Source organism: Bubalus kerabau, chromosome 17 (genome assembly GCF_029407905.1).
Source record: "Bubalus kerabau isolate K-KA32 ecotype Philippines breed swamp buffalo chromosome 17, PCC_UOA_SB_1v2, whole genome shotgun sequence".
Lineage (NCBI taxonomy): Eukaryota > Metazoa > Chordata > Mammalia > Artiodactyla > Bovidae > Bubalus > Bubalus kerabau.
Window position 1 is genome coordinate 28,211,810 of NC_073640.1, and position 20,582 is coordinate 28,232,391.

A 20,582-nucleotide genomic window follows, 5' to 3' on the forward strand; every position below is an offset into this window, starting at 1 on the left:
TGGAGGGGTCAGGGAGCAAGAACACAGAGTCCCTAGGATGAAGAAAGTATCTGTACATGCTCATTCATTACATACCTCTTTTAGGGCTGAATGTCATATGAAGTGGAGAAGTGTCTGAAGTGGCAGGTGGAGAGCACCCCCTGTCCATCACCCACCTGTAGGTTGAACAAGTTGATATCTGCAGAGCCTTCATCCAGAGCTGCAGTCCCTTGTGAAAAGTGGAGCAGGGAGGGTGCAGTTACCACTGAGCCCCACTGGAGGGCAGGCTGGCCCACTGGCAAGTCCTGAGAGGGCTTCACCGCTGTATCCAGAAGTTAGGTGGTGATGCTGGAGGCTGTTCCCGCCTGACTTGGGAACCTGAGATGTCCCAGCCGGCTTGTGATTCACCTGGATGGCTCAGTCCTGGACCTTTGCCATCCTTCATGTTGTCCTTGGTCCCCCACCAAGTGGGAGGAGAAAGTCCTCTGGCCAAAGTGCCAAGCACCTAGACCTTACACTGGGACTCCAGGCACGAATACTTGCCTGGAGTCAGCATTAGTCAGTCAATACAAGAAGTCTGGGCAGGGCCAGGATCAGGGCACCCTGGCATGGAGTGGGGCCAGCAGCCTGCTCATGGGGGAAAGGGTGGGCAGGTAGAAGATTCAAGAAGCTTACCTGGAAACCTTGAGCCCCAATTCAGTCTTTCCCTTCTGGGAAATGACCCCAAAGCCATCATGGTGCACCTTCACACTGAGGGGGTTTGTACTGCCCTCTCCTCTTGTCCAAGACTGGAGGATGAATTCCTCAAAGCCTGAGGAGCCCTTGACCATGGAGGTCACAGGTGAGGAAGGAACAGCGTGGACTGAAAGCTCCAGGCCAGGTGGGTTGCACACCAAGCAGAACCCAGAGCTCAGAGCCACTCTTCATTTGCTGCTTGTTTTCCCTTCTTCTTTCCCCTTTGCTGCTGCTGCTGCTGCTAAGTCGCTTCAGTCGTGTCCAATTGTGCGACCCCATAGACGGCAGCTCACCAGGCTCCTCCGTCCCCGGGATTCTCCAGGCAAGAATACTGGAGTGGGTTGCCATTTCCTTTTCCAATGCGTGAAAGTGAAGTCACTCAGTCGTGTCCCTGTCCAAGTTCTAAACTCCAAAAGAACTTGCAGCAAATGCCCTGAAATAAACCTCAGCACTGTCAGCCCTGAAGAGCTGCCCAGGCTGACGTCAGGGACAGTCACCATGCTCATTTTACTAAAAAACTTACTCTTCGGGGATTTCCCTGGTGGTCCAGTGGTTAAGAATCTTCCTTCCAATGCAGGGGACCCAGGTGCCGTTCCTGGTTGGGGAACTAGGATCCCATATGCTATGGGGCAACTTAGCCCATGCACCACAACTACTGAGCCCACGTGCCACAACCTAAGACCCAAAGCAGCCAAATAAATAAGTATTTTTAAAATGGCCACACTTGGTTTCCTGGAGCATAGCAACTTCAGTGTTCTTGCCTGGAGAATCCCAATGGATGGAGGAGCCTGGTGGGCTGCAGTCCATGGGGTCACAAAGAATCAGACATGACTGAGCGACGAAGCACACTCACTTGGTTTAAAAAAAAGAAACTACCTTTCCCGCAACCAACTTGTTTCGAGGCTAGGACTATTTTTCTATCCCACACTGATGAGATCCAGTCTCCCTGTCTCTTTCCTTCCCAAAGTAAGCCTCAGTTTAAACAGATAAATGAAAACAGATAAAACTCAAAGAAACTTAAGGCTCTGGGCCAGTAATCAAAATGGTGCTCCATATGCTCACTCCAGCAGCACATGTACTAAAAAGGTGCTCCCCATTTCTGTGCCTGAGTCTTCTCACGAAGAATGGACCAGGCTGGTGCGTTTCCAGGTCTAACTGCAAGGCTAGGATCAGCTCATTTTGCTACTTTGTCCCTTGGCCTCCATCCTATGGTTTTACAGACTGCCTTTCTGAAGGGAGTCACAGAATCGCCGTTTCCCACTCCTTAGGTCTCAAATCCTCCCAAATTGCCCCCTCCATCCTTCTGCTAAACACGTGTCTGAAGTTCACGCTCCGAGCCAGTACCTCTTGAGCTAAAAAAAAAAATCACTGTTAGAGACACCGTCGTGTGCACTGAACCGTCTGAGGAGTTCATTAACTTGCAAATTCTGATTCAGCAGGTCTGGGGCGGGGCCTGGGATTCTGCATTTCTAAGAAGCGCCTGAGTGATGTCAGTGCTGCTGGCTGCACTGAGTAAAACCACAGACCGGTGAGTGGATCTCAAGCCGGACTGCACGTTAGAATCACCTGAGGAGCTTGTTAGCCTCCCCTCCTAAGAATGGAGCGGTACTTTGAAAGCTCCACAGGTGATTCTGATGTGCAGCCACGTTGGCGACCCACTCGAGTATGCTGCCCCTCAGGTGAGGTAAACCTTTGCATGTATGCTCCTTATCTTGTCCTGTTAGATCCTGGTGACCCTCCTTCCCCAGAAGAGGACACTGAGACCCAGAGATTCTTCCTAGTTTGCCCAAAGGCAGCCTAGTAAGCATTGTGTGTGAAAGCTAGTAAATGGTAGCGCCAGGAGTTGAACCTGGGTCTTTACAACCTTTTTGTTTGTTTGTTTTCTTTACAGTTTATTGAGATATAATTGACACATAGCACTGTATAAGTTTAGGGCTTCCCAGGTGGCTCAGGGGTAAAGAATCTGCCTGCTAATGCAGGAGATGCAGGTTCGATCCCTGGGTCTGGAAGATCCCCTGGAGGAGGAAATGGCGACCCACTCCAGGCAACCCAATCTCTGTCCATGGGATTTCTCCAACCTGGAAAATCCCATGGACACAGGAGCCTGGTGGGCTACGGTCCATGGGGTTGCAAAGAGTTGGACACGACTTAGCACGCATGCCCTGTATAAATATAAAATGTATGATAAAATGACTTATGAACACATACATTGTGAGATGATTACCATGCTAAGTTTATTAACATCCATCATTTCCTATAGATACAAATAAAAGAAAAAAATGTTTTTTCCTTGAGAGAACTCTTAGGATCTACTCTCTTCACAACTTTCAAATTTGGCGACTCTGAATCCCACAGGCGCTGCCCCAGTTTCTGCATCTGTTTAGTGAGGGCATGAGCAAAATGAGGCAAAGCACAAGAGCCTACTTTCTCCAGGTGCCAAGATGACCTGATGCCTCCTCGCTGCACTCCCTCAGGTGGGGTCTGAATCCTTGGCTGGCTGCCCCTCCTGGTGAGAGTTCTGTAGGACTTCACCCTCTGGGAACTCCTCTAGACCCATAGCCACAGTCTCCGTGACGATGTCCTCCATTTTACAAATGAGGCCCAGAAACGCACAAGAGGTGCCCAAAGTCGCACAGCAAGTATTTAGGGGAGCTCCAATTCCAACTTTGGAGCATTTAAGGAGGGAGGACTTTGGGGCAGTCCTGGCTGGGGTCTGTGTGTGTTCCTCAAAAAGAAGGGCCCCTAGGAAGGCACGGGGGCTCTATGACCTGCTAGCCTTGCCTCTGGCCCTCAGCCGCACCCTTATGTGGCCAAGGCCAGGCCTGAGGGCAGTGGCCCCAGACAGAACTGTGTGTGCCATCTGGACACATCCAGAGCTTCCCGGATGAGACCTTGCAGTGGCTGGTTTGGCAAAGATCCTCCCAGGACTGGGCCCGGGGCAGCTGGTCTTCCTCCCCACCAGCCACCCCAGTGCAGCACCCCACCCCCACCCAGTGTGACTCCAGAGCTGGAGCCCTGGCCCCCCGACCTCCTCCTTCGGCCTTTGGAAGCCACACCTTGTTGCTCATCCCACACCAGCTCCAGCCCTGCCCTGGCTGCCCAGAAATTGACCTTTGCCCTGAAGAGGCGGTGACAGAAGAGGAACTTTCACTAGAGAACCAAGGTCAGATGGGGTCCTCCGGTTGAGTCTTGGAGGACAGAATTCTCAGTCTTCTGTGCCCGTAGTCCCCACCCCTGCACACACTTGCACGCTGCAGGACAAGACCTGGGCTGATGGGCATGTCTGGGACCGAATAAAGGGGAGCCCGAGGAAGTGGGGGCAGTCCTGGGCGTCCTGACCCTAGAAGGAGATATGTCTGTATTAGAGTGACTACAACCCTGGATCTTAAAAGTAGTAATAACAACAGGCTAGCCCTGTTGTCCAGGCATGCCTGGACACCCTGCTTACACACACCAGATACTAACTCTGTCCTTCCATTTTACAGAGGAGGAAACTGAGGCCCAGAGGATTGAGTGATCTCACCTAGGCGGTCACTGGACAGGCTGGAATTCAAACCAGGGGCCACAACTCTGTGCCTGAGATGTAGGAGTGGGGTGAGCCACACCCACCTCTCAGTGATCCTGGAGTGGGATGTCTCTATAACTAATGAGTCTCTATATCAACCCCCTTTGTGGGCTGATGATATTTTCCAAAGATGCTCACCATAATATCTCCCCTCCTATATGCTCTTCCTAAAGATAAAGATGATTCCTAAAAATTCCTCTCACCTCAAGGCGGGGCCTATGGAACGAGCCGAGTTCTAGAAAAGATAATAAGGCTTCCACCTGGTTCCCTTGGATACTCGCACTTGGAACCCAGCCGCCATGCTACAAGGAAGCCCAGGCCACATGGAAGGGTCACAGGCAGGTGTTCCAGCTGCAGTCCCAGCTGGCAGCCAGCATCGATTGCCAGATAAATGTGTAAGAAAACTTCTAGATAACTCCAGGCCCGGCCATGGCCTGACTGCAAATCTGTGAGAAATCCTGAGCAAGAACTGCCCTAGTTGAGCCAGCAGGCCCCCAGAGCCATGAGAGATGATGATGCTTGGGGTGATTTAAGAGGTAGTGTAGGTTACTGGACACGCTCCCACCCTGCTTACACACACCTGAGGCCAGCCAGGGCCTCCGACACAGGTGAGGTTGCTTCAGGTCAGTCTAATCCACGAGCCATAGGTGTATGTGGACACACACACCCTCCTATCAGCCCTTTTTAGGGAAATGGAGGCTTCTCAACTGTGCACAGAGAAGTCTCTATCAGGGCAAGAAAAGACTTCAACATTTTGTAGTAACAGCCCTGTATTGTGTGTGGATCAAAGACAGACTATAGAATCCACCGTGAAGGACAGTTGGCCTTAAACAACTGACCTCTATGCTCTCCTAATTCCTGACATTTTTTTTTAAAGTGAGATATAATTCACATGCTATAATATTCACCTCTTTAAAGTATACAAGTAATGGTTTTGAATATATCTACAGATGTGTAACCATCACTATAATTTTATACTTTTTAACTAATTTGCCTAAGCCAGGTCTTAGTTGCAGCACTCAGGATCTTTGATTTTCTTTGTGGCATGTGGGATCCTTAGTTGAGGCACAGGAATTCTTATTTGTGGGATCTAGTTCCCTGACCGGGGATTGAACCCGGGGCCCCTGCATTCGAGTGCAGAGGCTCAGCCACTGGACCACCAGGGAAGTTCCCTTTCTACTTTTCATACAGTAGTATGATTGCCTGGGCCATGGTCTTGCCTCTGAGAGGTGAGCACCTTGAGGGAAGGGACTCTCAGCTTGGATTCACTACCATCCATCCCAGTGCCTGACTCTTCTGCTCTGGAGCAAGGAGAGGAGAGGGACTCTAGGGGTCAGATCAATCAGGAAAGGCTTCCTGGAGGAAGAGGGGCTGCAGCTGGATCTAAGAATGATTCTGGATTGGTTTGCCCCACAGCTGGGCTGAGGGCTTTGAGGACTTTTAGGTGGAAGAAAGAGGAGAGTTTGTAGGAAAGAAGGATGGACGGGGGAGCAGGCAGGCAGAGAACAAAGCTCAGAGCCCTGGGGCTGTTTAACAGCCGCCCTCTAAGGCTGCAAAGTGCCAGTGACTCAGATGTGGAGGGAGGCTCGCTGGCTGCAGCGTGAGTCTCCCAGTTAACCCTCGCCTGCCTGGAATGGAAAACTCACAACCCAAGTGCTCCGGGTTAACTCCAGTCCCTGAGCCCCGGCGCCAAGGGCTTTGGACGTGGACTTAAGGTCCGGAGACCTGTCCTCCACAGTTTGGTTAAATGAGGCTCCTGTCTGGAGCACTGGACTGGGGAAAGGGGCGGGGGAGCAGGCACGGAAATACTGTCGATTGACCTGTAGCTCGAAATCGGTGCCTCTTATAGGGGAAAGAGGGCCACCGCCGAAGGATGGACTGGGCGCCAGGCTCTCAGGGGCCCGCCTAGTCGCCCTCCCGCTGCCTAGTCCCAGGCACCGTTCGAACTGTCTTTATCCCATTGTCTCTGTCAGAGAAATACGTATGTGTGGTATGTGTCATCTTCCCAGTCCCTGGCGGCGACAAGAAAACGCCGAGCTCTTTTACTAAGAAAAAAAGAAAAAAGGGAGGGGTGGAGAGAAAACACGGCGATCTCAGTGCTCTCAGTACAGCCCAGAACCAAACCCCGTGGTGCATCCCTCGAGGGCGCAGCGTTGAGTCCAACAGCCCTTGGGGTCGAGGCAGCAGGCGGCGCCCTACGGCCCCGCAGGCCCGGGCAGAGCCCACCCTCGGACCCGGGCGCACAGTGCAGGCAACTCAGAGGTGCCCGCAGCTCGGACGAGGCCGGCCTGGGGCGAGTGCGAGCCACCTCGCGTTCCAATCCGCGGAGTCCTAGCGGGCAACGTTAGGACCCTCGGATTCCAGCCTCGAACGTTCGCATCCTGGGATCCCCGCCTCGAACCCACGGGGCCCCGAGGCGCTGGGAGCCCCGAGCACCAGGGCGCGCCAGCCGCGGGGTCCGAACCACCGGCGGCGGGCGGGACAGCGCCCCCGCTCCGCCCGTGGGAGCGCTCGCCCCTCCAGGAAGCGCCCGCCTCGCCTCCCATTTCCCGCCCCACGCCCGCCCCCCTCCTCGGCCGAGGGAGGAGCCCGAGCGGCAGCCAACGCCGCCGCCGCCCGCCCGCCCGCCCGGCCCGGGAGGAGGACCGGACCGCTAGCGGCTGGGAGCGCACGCGAGCTGGCCATGGCCGCAGGGGCAGCGCCCTGAGCCCGTCCCGCACCCGCGGGCCCGGCCGAGCAAGGGAGCGCCCTGGGATGCCCCAGTGGCCCGGAGCGCAGGGAGCGGCAGCCGCGCGGTGACGGGGAGCGGCGCCCGCCGGACCCGCGGTGAGCGGGGGCCCTGGCGGGCAAAGGGGCGGGCTGGGGCCCGTGGCGCGAGGGCTCAAGTTCGGCCTGGGGGCTTGGCTTCTGGAGACAGTGGCGAGCCGGAAGGAAGCTGGGTTCGGCTTCGAGGGGCTGCGGAGCGCCAAGCCCCTGCCACGGGCTCGCATCCAGACTCCGGCGTTTCGGTGACTCAGCTCCGACCCGGCCACGCGGGGGCGCCCTGGCGTCTTCCCGGACCGCGGGGGAGCCGAGGGCAGGGTGCCGGGAGAACGGAGGTGCCCTCCGGGGTCCGAGCTCAGCCGTGTCCGGACCCTCCTACCTCGCCCGAGGACCCTGGGGGGAAGGGGGAGAGTCGGGAAGGTGGAGTCCTGCCCCCGCCGCAGCTGAGGAAGTCTTGGAGTCAGGCTGGTTCGGGGCAGGCTCGGGGCGCTCCTCGCCAACTTTTGCCCTGCTCCCACCCGGGCCCACCACCCCCGCCTCCTCCCGCAGCCCCTGGGACCTGCTAGAGAATCAGCTCCCTGCCGGGGAAGGGGGAGTAAAGAGAGGGAGTGGAACTGGGCACCTTCCCAGAAGTCGGAGTGTGTTTGCAAACTAGTTTTTTCGCAAAAGCTGTCTGGCACCTGTGTGTTTGGAGATGGGGGCGGGGAGGGAGGAAGCGTGGAAAAAGAGCAAGACCCTTTCTTCCTTCCAGGTCCCCGTCTCCCCGCAGCGCTGTTTCTTTGAAAAGATAGAGGGCTCTGACTTTCCTCTTCCTATTCCATCCCCCAGGTTCGTTGGACAAGCCTCTTTGGGGAAGGGGCTCCTTCAAAAGGGGCTGTGATTTGTGATTTGCCCAAGGTCACAGGTGGAACTCAGGGCTCTGGTAGCCAGGTGAGGTGGTTCTTGCTGTTTGGGACTCCCCCTGGCCCTGTTACGTGCCGGGGGAAGTGACGAGGGGTTGGAGAATCTGGGAGAATTGCCCCACTGACCCTTAGTTTTTGCTCCCCTAGGAATGTCAGCTGTCACTGAGGGATGGGGGAACTTTTTCGGTTTCTTGGGGGTACCCACAGCTTCAGTCATTGGGGGGAGGAGCCAGGTTGTAACCTTCGGCAGCTGCAGCCTGCCTCTGACCAGCCCTCATGGGGAGCTGGGGAGACCTGGGTCTGAACACCTAGCCAGCAGTGGGCCCCTGGCTGAGACCTTCCCTCTGAGTCTCCAGGTCATCATCTGTAAAATGGGCGGATTGTACACAGTCTATGCGTACAGAGGCAGGGTATAAACATAAAGAGTGGTTTTATTGCAGTACCTTGACGTGGAGCCCAGTGAGTGGGAATGCCCCAGGCATGTGAGAGAGCTGGCCCGAGTGAGAGGGGTCATCCAGGCAGTTTTCTCTGTGGAAAGAACCGTGGGCTAAGAAAGTGGACTCAGGTTCTGGCCCTTTGCCCTATCCCTTTTTAGGTGCCTTGCCACTCCTAAGGCTTAAGGGCTTTTCCGGTGGTAAAATGAAGCAAAATATGACTCAATCCAGTTTACCGGGCTGCTGGGAGACTAGAACTACGGGCAGGGGGCAGGTGTTCCAAAAAGTTGGGTGCACCGGTGGTCATGGGACCTTCCTCCCAGAGGCCATAAAATTTAAAAACTCAGGGATGTTAAGAAGAGGGTCGGAGAGAGATCCTCAGTTTCTGTACCAGTAAAGTAGTGAGAGCACTACTCTACACCTTTATAATCTTTTAAGGGTGATTGTATTGTTCTCGAAAGGAAGCCGTGAGGATTAAATTTGACAACAGAGGGCTCATGCGCCCGCGCGGTGGCTGGTCTGTAATAAGTGCTGGGTTAACGTTAACCGTGGTTATCATGGTTATGGGAATATTAGTAAGCCTGATGTGGGTTGCTGATTTGAGGATTCCTTCTGGGATTTTTTCAGGCCAGCTAGGCTCTTCTCTCTCCCACCTTCTTCCTGGAGAGAGAAGCCTCAGAATCCAGATGGCAGACTTTTAGGCTATTCCAGGGGCTGGTCCTGAGCAGGAAGGGGCCAATAGGCTGAAGAGAGCACCATGGGGGATGGTACATCCGGTGGGGTGGTCCCATTTCCCCCACCTTGGGCCGGCCTCCCAGGGCTCTAATGGGTGATGGAAAACAGAAGACCATTCTCTAGGAGTTCCCGCAGGAGCAGGGTCACCAGGCAAGGTCTGAGAAGCCCTCAGCCGAGGCCGGGGTCCCATCTGCCTGATGCTCTCCCCTTCTCAGATGCTTGCAGGGTGGTCACTTCAGGAATCCAGCCCCCTCCAGCTGGGAGAATATGGCCTCAGAAAGGGGGCAGGGTTCCTTCCCCTCCTGCCTGCTCCCCCACCACCACCACCACAGGACACAGGGTGGGCTCTTTGGGAGCTGGGAGGCTAGGTCACCCTAGGATCTGGGAAGGCAGCAGGTGGAGAAGATGAATCATGGCCTGCCCCCGTCCCCCAGAGGGAGGATGCGAGTCCCAAGGGGATTCAAGGCTTCCTGAAGTCCCACGGCACCTCCTGGCTCCCAGACCAGTGTCCCCTCCCTTTGCTGGGCCACCCGGCCTCTGCTCTGTGGTGAAGCCAAGGGCTGTGCAGGCCCATGGCCTGGAGCATTTCTCCACCCGCGCCGAAATGAAACAACTACCTGCTGATCCCTCCCTCACTATTGTGTCACCTTGCTTAGTTTTTCTTGGGCTCTTGGCCACTCTCTCCCCTCATCTGGGGGGGCGGGGGTGGTGTGTGTATGTCAGCTTGTTCTCTGCCCTCCTCCCCAGAGGGTCAGCTCCAGGGACGACAAGGGCATCTTACGTCCATCCTATTCAGGGCATTTTCCCTGCACTTACAGGTGCTCAGTCGGTGTTGGAAAGATGGCTCAGTCTGCCCCTCCTTGTTGAATGGGTCTGTGATGTTGGGTCATGGAACTCGGAAGAGTCCAGAGCTCACCCTCTGGGGACTCTGGGAAGATCCTTGTCTCACTGTGCTGAGTGTTGGGGCGGTATCTGAGGGCAGTGGCCCTGCCAATGGAGGAGGAGCAAGCGCTGGCCTGGGGGAAGGGAAAGGTGTGAGTCTGGGAGAGGTGAGATTCATCCAGCACTGATTCACCCTGGAATCTGGGGGAGGAGGGCATGGCAGCTGCTGACCTGGGTGGGTCATTGTCTGCAGACTCAGGGATCTGGGGTGTTCTGGGGAGAGTCACCCATCCTCCAGGTGACCTGGGCCACATTTTTTAATCTCTCTGGCCTCAGTTTCTTCATCTAGACATGCAGGAACTTTGCATCAGGAGCTGTTCCTTTGCTTTCTTCACATGGTTCTTAAAGGCAGCTATGAAAGGGCTTGTAAACCCAAGAGGGCTTTGCCCAGGTAGTGTGGTTTCCACCGGTGCCTTTGGCTCCCCGCCATGCAGGAAGGCTTTTCTCATCATGCAGCCATCTATTCGTTCCTCAACAATGTTTTGTAATAGCATAATATGTCAAGGGTTTATTTACTGTTTTAGATATGATTTGTTTATTCACAGACTTTACAAACTTTTTATTTTATATTATAGTTGATTTATTGTATTGTGTTAGTTTCAAGTGTACAGCAAAGTGATTCAGTTATACATATATCCATCCGTTTTCAGATTATTTTCCCATATAGGTTATTACAGAATATTGAGTAGAGTTCCTTATGCTATACAATAGGTCCTTGTTGATTATCTGTTTTATATATGGTAGTGTGTATATGTTAATCCCAAACTCCTCATTTGTCCATCTCCCCCAACCCCCGACTGCCACACCTTTCCCCTTTGGTAAGTTTGTTTGCAAAGTCTATTTCTATTTTGTAAATAGGTTCATTTGTATAACCTTTTAAAATATTTTACATATAAGTGATACATGATATTTGTGTTTCTCTGACTTACTTCACTTAGTGTGATAGTCTCTGGGTCCATCCATGTTGCTGTGAATGATAGTAATAGGATAGGATCACGTGGTTGTTCTACTTTTAGTTTTTTTAAGGAACTTCTATACTGTTCTCTGTAGTGGCCGCTAGTTAGTTCAGTCGATCAGTCGTGTCCAACTCTTTGCGACCCCATGAATCGCAGCACGCCAGGCCTCCCTGTCCATCACTAACTTCCGGAGTTCACTCAGACTCAGGTCCATCGAGTCAGTGATGCCATCCAGCCATCTCATCCTCTGTCGTCCCCTTCTCCTCCTGCCTCCAATCCCTCCCAGCATCAGAATCTTTTCCAATGAGTCAACTCTTCGCATGAGGTGGCCAAAGTACTGGAGTTTCAGCTTTAGCATCATTCCTTCCAAAGAAATCCCAGGGCTGATCTCCTTCAGAATGGACCAGTTGGATCTCCTTGCAGTCCAAAGGACTCTCAAGAGTCTTCTCCAACACCACAGTTCAAAAGCATCGATTCTTTGGCGCTCAGCCTTCTTCACAGTCCAACTCTCACATCCATACATGACCACAGGAAAAACCATAGCCTTGACTAGATGGACCTTTGTTGGCAAAATAATGTCTCTGCTTTTCAATATGCTGTCTAGGTTGATCATAACTTTCCTTCCAAGGAGTAAGCGTCTTTTAATTTCATGGCTGCAGTCACCATCTGCAGTGATTTTGGAGCCCCAAAAAATAAAGTCTGACACTGTTTCCACTGTTTCCCCATCTATTTCCCATGAAGTGATGGGACCGGATGCCATGATCTTCGTTTTCTGAATGTTGAGCTTTAAGCCAACTTTTTCACTCTCCTCTTTCACTTTCATCAAGAGGCTTTTGAGTTCCTCTTCACTTTCTGCCATAAGGGTGGTGTCATCTGCATATCTGAGGTTATTGAGATTTCTCCAGGCAGTGTTGATTCCAGTTTGTGTTTCTTCCAGCCCAGCGTTTCTCATGATGTACTCCTCTGCATAGAAGTTAAATAAGCAGGGTGACAATATACAGCCTTGATGTACTCCTTTTCCTATTTGGAACCAGTCTGTTGTTCCATGTCCAGTTCTAACTGTTGCTTTCTGACCTGCATACAGATTTCTCAAGAGGCAGGTCAGGTGGTCTGGTATTCCCATCTCTTTCAGAATTTTCCACAGTTGATTGTGATCCACACAGTCAAAGGCTTTGGCATAGTCAATAAAGCAGAAATAGATGTGTTGCTGGAACTCTCTTGCTTTTTCCATGATCCAGCAGATGTTGGCAATTTGATCTCTGGTTCCTCTACCTTTTCTAAAACCAGCTTGAACATCAGGAAGTTCACGGTTCACGTACTGCTGAAGCCTGGCTTAGAGAATTTTGAGCATTACTTTACTAGCGTGTGAGATGAGTGCAATTGTGCGGTAGTTTGAGCATTCTTTGGCATTGCTTTTCTTTGGGATCAGGATGAAAACTGACCTTTTCCAGTCCTGTGGCCACTGCTGAGTTTTCCAAATTTGCTGGCATATTGAGTGCAGCACTTTCACAGCATCATCTTTCAGGATTTGAAATAGCTCAACTGTCCGCACCAGTTTACATTCCCACCAACAGTGTAGGAGGATTCCCTTTTCTCCACATCCTCTCCAGCATTTGTTGTTTGTAAATTTTTTGATGATGGCCTGGCTGGTGTGAGGCGATACCTCATTGTAGTTTTGATTTGCATTTCTCTAATAATTAGCAATGTTTAGCATCTTTTCATGTACTTTTTAACCATGTGTACATCTTTTTTTTGGATAAATGTCTGTTTAGATCTATTTTTTGATTGGGTTATTTGTTTTGATATTGAGCTGCATAATCTGTTTGTATATTTTAGAAATTAATCCCTTGTTGGTAGCATCATTTGCAAATATTTTCTCCCATTCTGTCTTTTTGTTTTGTTTATGGTTTCCTTTGCTATGCATAATTTTTTAAATTTAACTAGGTCCCATTTGTTTGGTTTTGTTTTTATTTTCATTACTCTAGGGGATGAATCAAAAAAAAAAATTACTGTGGTATGTCAAAAAGCATTCTGCCTATGTTTTCCTCTAAGAGTTTTATAGTATCAGTCTTACATTTAGGTCTTTAATTGATTTTTATTTTATTTCTGTATATGATGTAAAAGAATTATTTTACATGTAGCTGTCCAGTTTTCCTGGCACCACTTATGGAAGAGCCTGTCTTTTCTCCATTATATTCTTGCCTCCTTTTGTCATGGATTAGTTGGCCATAGCTGCGTGGGTTTATTTTTGGGCTTTCTATCCTATTCCATTGATCTGTAAGTCTGTCTTTGTGCCAGTACCATACTGTTTTGATTACTGCAGCTTTACAGTATATTCTGAAGTCAGGGAGCCCAATTCCTCCAGCTCAGTTTTTCTTTCTCAAGATTGCTTTCGATTATCAGAGTCTTGTGTTTCCACACAAATTTTAAGATTTTTTTCTTTTAAGTCTGCAAAAAATGCCATTGGTAATTTGATAGGGATTGCATTGAATCTCTAGATCACCTTGGGTGCTATAGTCATTTTGATAGTATTGATTCTTCCAATCCAAGAATATGGTATATCTTTCTATCTGTTTGTGTTATCTTCAGTTTCTTTCATCAATGTTTTATAGTTTTCAGAGTTCAGGTCTTTTGTTTCCTTAGGTAGGTTTATTCTTAGGTATTTTCTTCTTTTTGATGCAGTGGTAAATAAGATTGTTTCCTTAATTTCTCTTTCTGATCTTTTGCTTTTAGTGTATAGAAATGCAACAGATTTGTATTATTTTTTTATTGTGCAACTTTACCAAATGCACAGATGGGCTCTACTAGTTTTCTGGTAGCATCTTTAGGTATTTTGCAGTCAGACATGACTTAGCAACTGGAAAACAACAACAAATGTATCATGTCACCTGCAAACAGTGACAGTTTAACTTGGCTCCTAATTTGGATTCCTTTTTTTATTTCTCTGATTGCCGTGGCTAGGACTTCCAAAGCTATGTTGAATAAAAGTGGTGGAAGTGGACATCCTTGTCTTATTCTTGATCTTTCAGGGTTTTACTTTTGAGTATGATGTTAGCTGTGGCTTTGTCATATATGGCCTCTCTTCAGCTAAGGCATAGTCCCTCTTTGTTCACTTTCTGGAGAGTTTTTTTTATCATAAATGAATGTTGGATTTTATCAAAAGTGTTTTCTGCATTTTTGAGGTGTTCATATGGTTTTTATTCTTCAGTTTGTTAATGTGGTGTATCACACTGATTGATTTGTGGATATTGAAAAATCCCTGCATCCCTGGGGTAAATCCCACTTGATGATGGTATATGGTATATGATCCTTTTAATGTATTGTTGGATTCAATTTGCTAGTATTTGTTGAAGATTTTTGCATCTATGTTTCTCAGTGATCAGATCAGATCAGTCACTCAGTCGTGTCCGACTCTTTGTGACCCCATGAATCACAGCACGCCAGGCCTCCCTGTCCATCACCAACTCCTGGAGTTCACTCAGACTCACGTCCATCGAGTCAGTGATGCCATCCAGCCATCTCATCCTCTGTCGTCCCCTTCTCCTCCTACCCCCAATCCCTCCCAGCATCAGAGTCTTTTCCAATGAGTCAACTCCTCGCATGAGGTGGCCAAAGTACTGGAGTTTCAGTTTTAGCATCATTCCTTCCAAAGAAATCCCAGGGCTGATCTCCTTCAGAATGGACCGGTTGGATCTCCTTGCAGTCCAAGGGACTCTCAAGAGTCTTCTCCAACACCACAGTTCAAAAGCATCAATTCTTCGGCACTCAGCCTTCTTCACAGTCCAACTCTCACATCCATCCATGACCACAGGAAAAACCATAGCCTTGACTAGACGGACCTTTGTTGGCAAAGTAATGTCTCTGCTTTTGAATATGCTATCCAGGTTGGTCATAACTTTCCTTCCAAGGAGTAAGCCTCTCAGTGATACTGGCCTATAATCGTGTGTGTGTGTGAGAGAGATATCTTTGTCTGGTTTTAGTATCATGGTGATTGTGGCTTTATAGATGAATTTAGGAATGTTCCTTCGTCTGCAATTTAACTACACATACATACACACACACACACACACACGTGTGTGAATGTATGTATGTGTATATATATATTTGTGTATTTGTCTGCGCCAGGTCTTTGATCTTTGTTATGTGATGGAGGATCTTCAGATCTTTAGTTGTATCGTGTAGACTCTCAGTTGCGGCATGTCTTAATAGGACCTAGCTCCCTGACCAGGGATTGAACAGAGCCACTTGCATTAGGAGCGTGGAGTCTTAGCCACTGGACCACCAGGAGAGTCCCTCCTCTGTGATTTTTTGAAATCGTTTCAGAAGGATGAGTGTTAACTCTTCTCTAAATGTTTCATGGAACTCACCTGTGAAACCATCTGGTCCTGCACTTCTGTTTGTTGGGAGTTTTGTAATCACAGTTTCAATTTCAATGCTTGTGATTGGCCTTTCATATTTTCTGTTTCTTCCGGTTCAGTTTTGGGAGCCTGTACCCTTCTAAGAGTTCATCCGTTTCTGCTAGGTTGTCCATATTATTGGCATATAGTTACTCATAGTAGTCTCTTATGACCCTTTGTATTTCTGTGATGTCCATTGCAACTTCTCCTTTTTCATTTCTGATTTTACTGGTTTTATTGAGCACTCTTGCTTTTTTTTTTCTTGATGAGTCTGGCTAAAGGATTACCAATTTTCTCTTTTCAAAGAGAAACTAAAAGAAACTTAGTTTCATTGATCTTTTCTATTGTTTTATTTATCTCTATTTCATTTATTTGTGCTCTGATCTTTATGATATCGTTCCTTCTGCTAAACTTTGGGTTTTGTTTGTTCTTCTTTTTCTAGTTGCTTTGGGTGTAAATTTAGGTTGTTTATTTGGCAGTGTTCTTGTTTTCTGAGGTGAGATTGTGTTGCTGTAAACTTCCCTCTTACAACTGCTTTTGCTGTGTCCCACATATTTTGGATCATCATGCTTTTGTTTTCTTTGTCTCTAGGTGTTTTTTTTTTAATTTCTTCTGTGATTTCTTCAGTGGCCCGTTGGTCATTTAGTACCATATTGTTTAGCTTCCACATGTTTATGTTTTTTACAGGTTTTTTCTTATATTTCATTTCTAATCTCATAGTGTTACGGTTGGAAGATGCTTGATATGATTTCAATTTTCTTAAATTTATCAAGGCTTGCTTTATGGCCCAGCATATGATCTATCCTGGAGAATGTTCTGTGTGCACTTGAGAAGAATGTGTATTCTGCTTCTTTGGGATGGAATACTCTATAAATATGAATTAAGTTCATCTGGTCTAATATGTCATTTAAAGTCTGTGTTTGTTTATCGATTTTCTATCTGGATGAGCTGTTCACTGATGTAAGTGCATGTTAAAGTCCCTCACAGTTACTGCTGATTTCTCCTTTTATGGCTATTAGTATTTGCCTTATAAGTTAAAATACTCCTATGCTGGGTGTATAGACATTTACAATTGTATCTTCTTGGATTGATCCCTTGATCATTATGTAGTATTTTTCTTTGTTTCTTATAACAATATTTTAAAATCAATTTTGTCTGACATGAGTATTACTATTCCAGCTTTGATTTCTGTTCTCATGGAATACCTTTTTCTATCCCCTCACTTTCAGTCTGTTTGTGTACCTAGATCTGAAGTGGGTCTCTGTAGACAGCATATGTATGGGTCTTATTTTTATATCCATTCAGCCAGTCTGTGTCTTTTGGTTGGAGCATTTAATCCATTTGCATTTAAGGTAATTACCAATATGTATGTTCTTGTTGCCATTTTGTTAATTGCTTTGGGATTGTTTTCGTAGGTCTTTTTTCTTCCCTTCCTCTTTTGTTCTTTTGTGATTTGATGACTATCTTTAGGTTGTGCTTGGATTCCTTTTCCATTTTTGTGTGTACATCTATTGTAGATTTTTGGTTTACAGTTCCCGTGAGGTTTTGCTACAGCAGTTTGATATATAAACAAGATTGTATTAAGTTGCTGTTCTCTTAACTTCAATGTGTTTCCAAATATGCTGCATTTGTACTTTCCTCACAGTTGCTGGGTTTGATATCATATTGTATATGGATGATTTCCTGCCTTTACTGTATGTTTGCCTTTACCAGTGAGCTTTCCTGCTTGTGATTTTCTTGTTTCTAGTTGTGGGCTTTACTTTTTGCCCTAGAGAAGTTCCTTTAGCATTTGTTGCAAAGCTGGTCTGATGGTGCAGAATTCTCTTAGCTTTTGTTTGTCTATAAAGCTTTTGATTTCTCTATTGAATCTGGATAAAAGCCTTGCTGGTAGAGTATTCTTGGTTGTAGCTTTTTCCCTTTCATTACTTTAAATATATCATGTCCCTCCCTTCTGGCCTGCAGAGTTTCTGCTGAAAACTCAGCTGATAACCTATGGGCATTCTCTTGTGTTATTTGTTGCTTTTCCCTTTTTGATTGTAATATTTGCTCTTTGTCTTTAATTTTTGTCAGTCTGATTAATATGTGTCTCAGTGTGTTCCTCCTTGGGTATATCTGTATGGAACTCTCTGTGCTTCCTGGACTTGGTGACTGTCTTCTTTCCCATGTTAAAGAAGTTTTCAGCTATTATCTCTTCAAATGTTTTGTCAGACCCCTTCTCTCTCTCTTCTTCTAAGACCCTTATAATGTGAATATCGATGCATTTAATGTTGTCCCAGAGTCCTCATTTTTTTTTTCATTCTTTTTTCTTTATTCTTTTCCAAGGCAGTGATTTCCACCATTCTGTCTTTGAGCTCACTTATTTATTCTTCTGTCTCATTTATTCTGCTATTGATTCCTTCTACTGTATTTTTTCTTTTGGTTATTATATTGCTTATCTCTGCTTGTTTGAATATCTTCTTGATCTGTGCACTCCATTCTTTTCTCAAGATCTTGGATTATCTTTATTATCACTCCTCTGAATTTTTTCAGGTCAGTTGCCTATCTCTGCTTTACTTAGTTGTTCTTCTGGGGTTCTATTTTATCCCTTCATCTGAAACATATTCCTCTGCTGTTTCATTTTATCTAACTTGCTGCGTCTGCAGTCTCACAGGCTGCAGGATCATGGCTCCTCTTGCTTCTTGTGTCTGTCCCCATCTCGTCATGGCTTCTTCTTTGTCTTTGGAGGTAGAAGATCTTTTCTTCGTAGATTCCACTTCTTTCTTGTCAATGGTTGTTCAGCAGTTAGTTGTGATTTTGATGTCTCCATGAGAGCAGGTGAGCTCAGATCCTTCTATTCTACCATCTTGTCTGGGCAGGCTTCTCAGCAAATGTTTTCTGAACCAGCTGCTCTGTGCCAGGGACTGTGTCAAAGCTGAGGCACAACTACAGAGCTCCAAATAGAGTTGAGGGGACAGAGTAAGGCAAGCAAATGACAAAGAGATAGGAAAACTCTAGGTGGTCAAAAATGCCATAGCAAAAATAAAGCCAGGTGAGTAATTGAGATGTGATGGGGTGGGGGCGGGGGGGGGGCGCGGAACGTGGGTCAAGGAGACTTTGGAGAAGGAGGTGGTGACATTCAGGCTGAGATGTTAATGGACAGCATGACATTCATGGCTGGTTCCCAGCCTAGCTGGTTCCCAGTAGGTGCTCCGTGGGTGTTTTTGAATGAATGAAGGAGGGAGGGGTGCCCAGGCAGAGACAGCAGCACCTGCAAAGGCCCTGAGGTGGGAACTTGCTCAGGGTATTCCAAGAGCCTGTTCTCTCCACCACCTGCCTCTCTGTCTCCTTTGGTGGCTCTCATGTCTCCTCAGGAGCTTGGGGCATCTGGCCTGCCCGCTGTACCTTGACTGTCCCCTTCTCCATGACATGGGAGAGCACATGCTTGGCTCCCAGCAGGTGGTGCTGTCCAACTGCTCCCTCCTTTGGGGTCCTAACAATCTTCCCAAGTCAAAGTCCCATCCCCATGGGCTCCCTGAGGGCTGTGCTGGGCTGGGCAAGAGCACAGAGGGCCCTGCCTCACTTCACACTCGGCTTTGCCCCAGACTAGCTGAGTGACCTTGGGTGGAGTATTAGTTCCCCAGGACCCCTGTAATGAAGCACCTCAACTGGGTGGCTTCAAACAACAGAAATGTATTCGCTCACAGTTCTGGAGGCTGAAAGTCCAAATTCAAGGTGTTGGCAGGGCTATGCTCCCTCTGTGGGTTCTAGGGGAGGGTGCCTCCTTGCCTCTTCCAGCTCCTGGTAGCTGCAGGCACCCCTGCTTTGTGGCAGTGTCACTCCAGTCTCTTCCCGCTTCTCATGACCGCCTTCCCTCTGTGTCTCACACATTATCCTCCCCTACGGACATCAGTCACGTGGGAATCTGGGCCCATCATGCGCCAGGATATCCTCATCTTAACTCCACATCTGCAACTACCGTTTCCAAATAAGGTCGCACTCTAAGGTGCCAGGGGTGAAGGTTTAACACCTCTTCCAGGGGACACAGTTCAGCCTCTGATAGGTGGGTTACATGACCTGTCTGTGCCTCGGCTGTCTGATCTGTGAAATGGAATGGTAGTAACAGGGCTCATCTGCCAGGCTTGCAGGGCAGCCTAAATGGAATGATGGAAACCTCAGGACAGGGCCAGGTACTCAGTCAATGCTATTATTTCCATCTCCTCCGTGAAGACTTCCTGAGAGCTGGGACCAGGAGCTGGGGAGCAGATGGCCATGCCCTTGCCCAGAAGGACTTGCTGAGGCAGACTAGGGGCTGGGTGGCCTGGGATGCAGAGGCTTGGAGAGGCCCCTCTACACTGTCTGGATGGGTAGGGGCGGCTGGGCACCTCTTCAGTGTGGTAGGATGAAAGCCCTTAACAAAAAGTGGGGAGTCCCATCTGCAGAGAGCTAGGGTGCCCGGCCATGGTAGGAGCCCACAAGGCCATTCACACACTTGAGTGAGCCCAGACGATCTTTCAGACCCAATCAGCCTGGAGATTCTGGGCAGGAGCTTGGGCTAGAAGCCCAGTGCAGCCCAGCAAAGACAGAGGAGTGTATGTAGACTCCCCAAAGCTGGGAGGAGCCTGCAGTCTGACAGTCAGGGAAACTGAGGCAGAGAGCAAAAGTGACCTGTGGGGAGTTCACATCTAGAGGTGGGAGCCCTTGTCTCCCCATGGAGGGCCCCTGGGTGGGTGTGGGCACCAGGGGTTAGAGCCCCAGGGCTGTACCCCAGTCCCTGAGGCTGCCCCACTTGCAGCTCCTGGTGGCTGCAGGCAGCTACCCTTCAAGTGAAGCTAGGTTGGAATGACTTTGGCTGGTGGTCATTGTCACCATGCCCTCCACCCTCCATTAGCTTGTTCCCCACTCTGAGCCTGGCCAGACCCCCCCGCCCCCCACCACCGCCCCAGGTCCCTGATGTACTTTCCACACCCCAGAGTCCAACTGCGCCCATCCCCTAGAGTGCTTACTGGTAGGCCAGAGGCCAGGGTATGGCCAGCCCCACTTTGCAGATAAAGGAGCAGAGACATGGGGTAGGGGCAAAAATTGGGCAGAAACCAGTGCCTGGCTCCTTGGGGGTCAGGGTGGAGGCTGCCACTCAGCCTTCTGGGCCAACCCCTAGGGTGGTAGGCTGGGAGACCCCGGGACCGAGCCCTTCCAAA

At 49.0% G+C, this 20,582-nt stretch overlaps 1 protein-coding gene and 1 long non-coding RNA gene across 9 annotated transcripts in view; both read left to right on the forward strand.

Annotated features, from left to right (window-relative positions):
- The first annotated feature begins 2,342 nt into the window (after positions 1–2,342).
- LOC129631383 (uncharacterized) lies at positions 2,343–6,027 on the forward strand. The gene is made up of 4 exons (XR_008704016.1): positions 2,343–2,393; positions 3,070–3,188; positions 3,793–3,877; positions 4,200–6,027. It is a non-coding gene; the product is annotated as an uncharacterized LOC129631383 (long non-coding RNA).
- Positions 6,028–6,890: 863 nt separating this feature from the next.
- The window catches only part of CPNE2 (copine 2), a 54,997-nt gene continuing 41,305 nt past the window's right edge, over positions 6,891–20,582 (forward strand). For all 8 annotated transcript variants that reach the window (XM_055553889.1, XM_055553890.1, XM_055553897.1 and 5 more), the window contains exon 1: positions 6,891–7,105. The gene's annotated coding sequence lies outside the window, so the exon portion shown is untranslated. The remainder of the gene's footprint in view (positions 7,106–20,582) is intronic.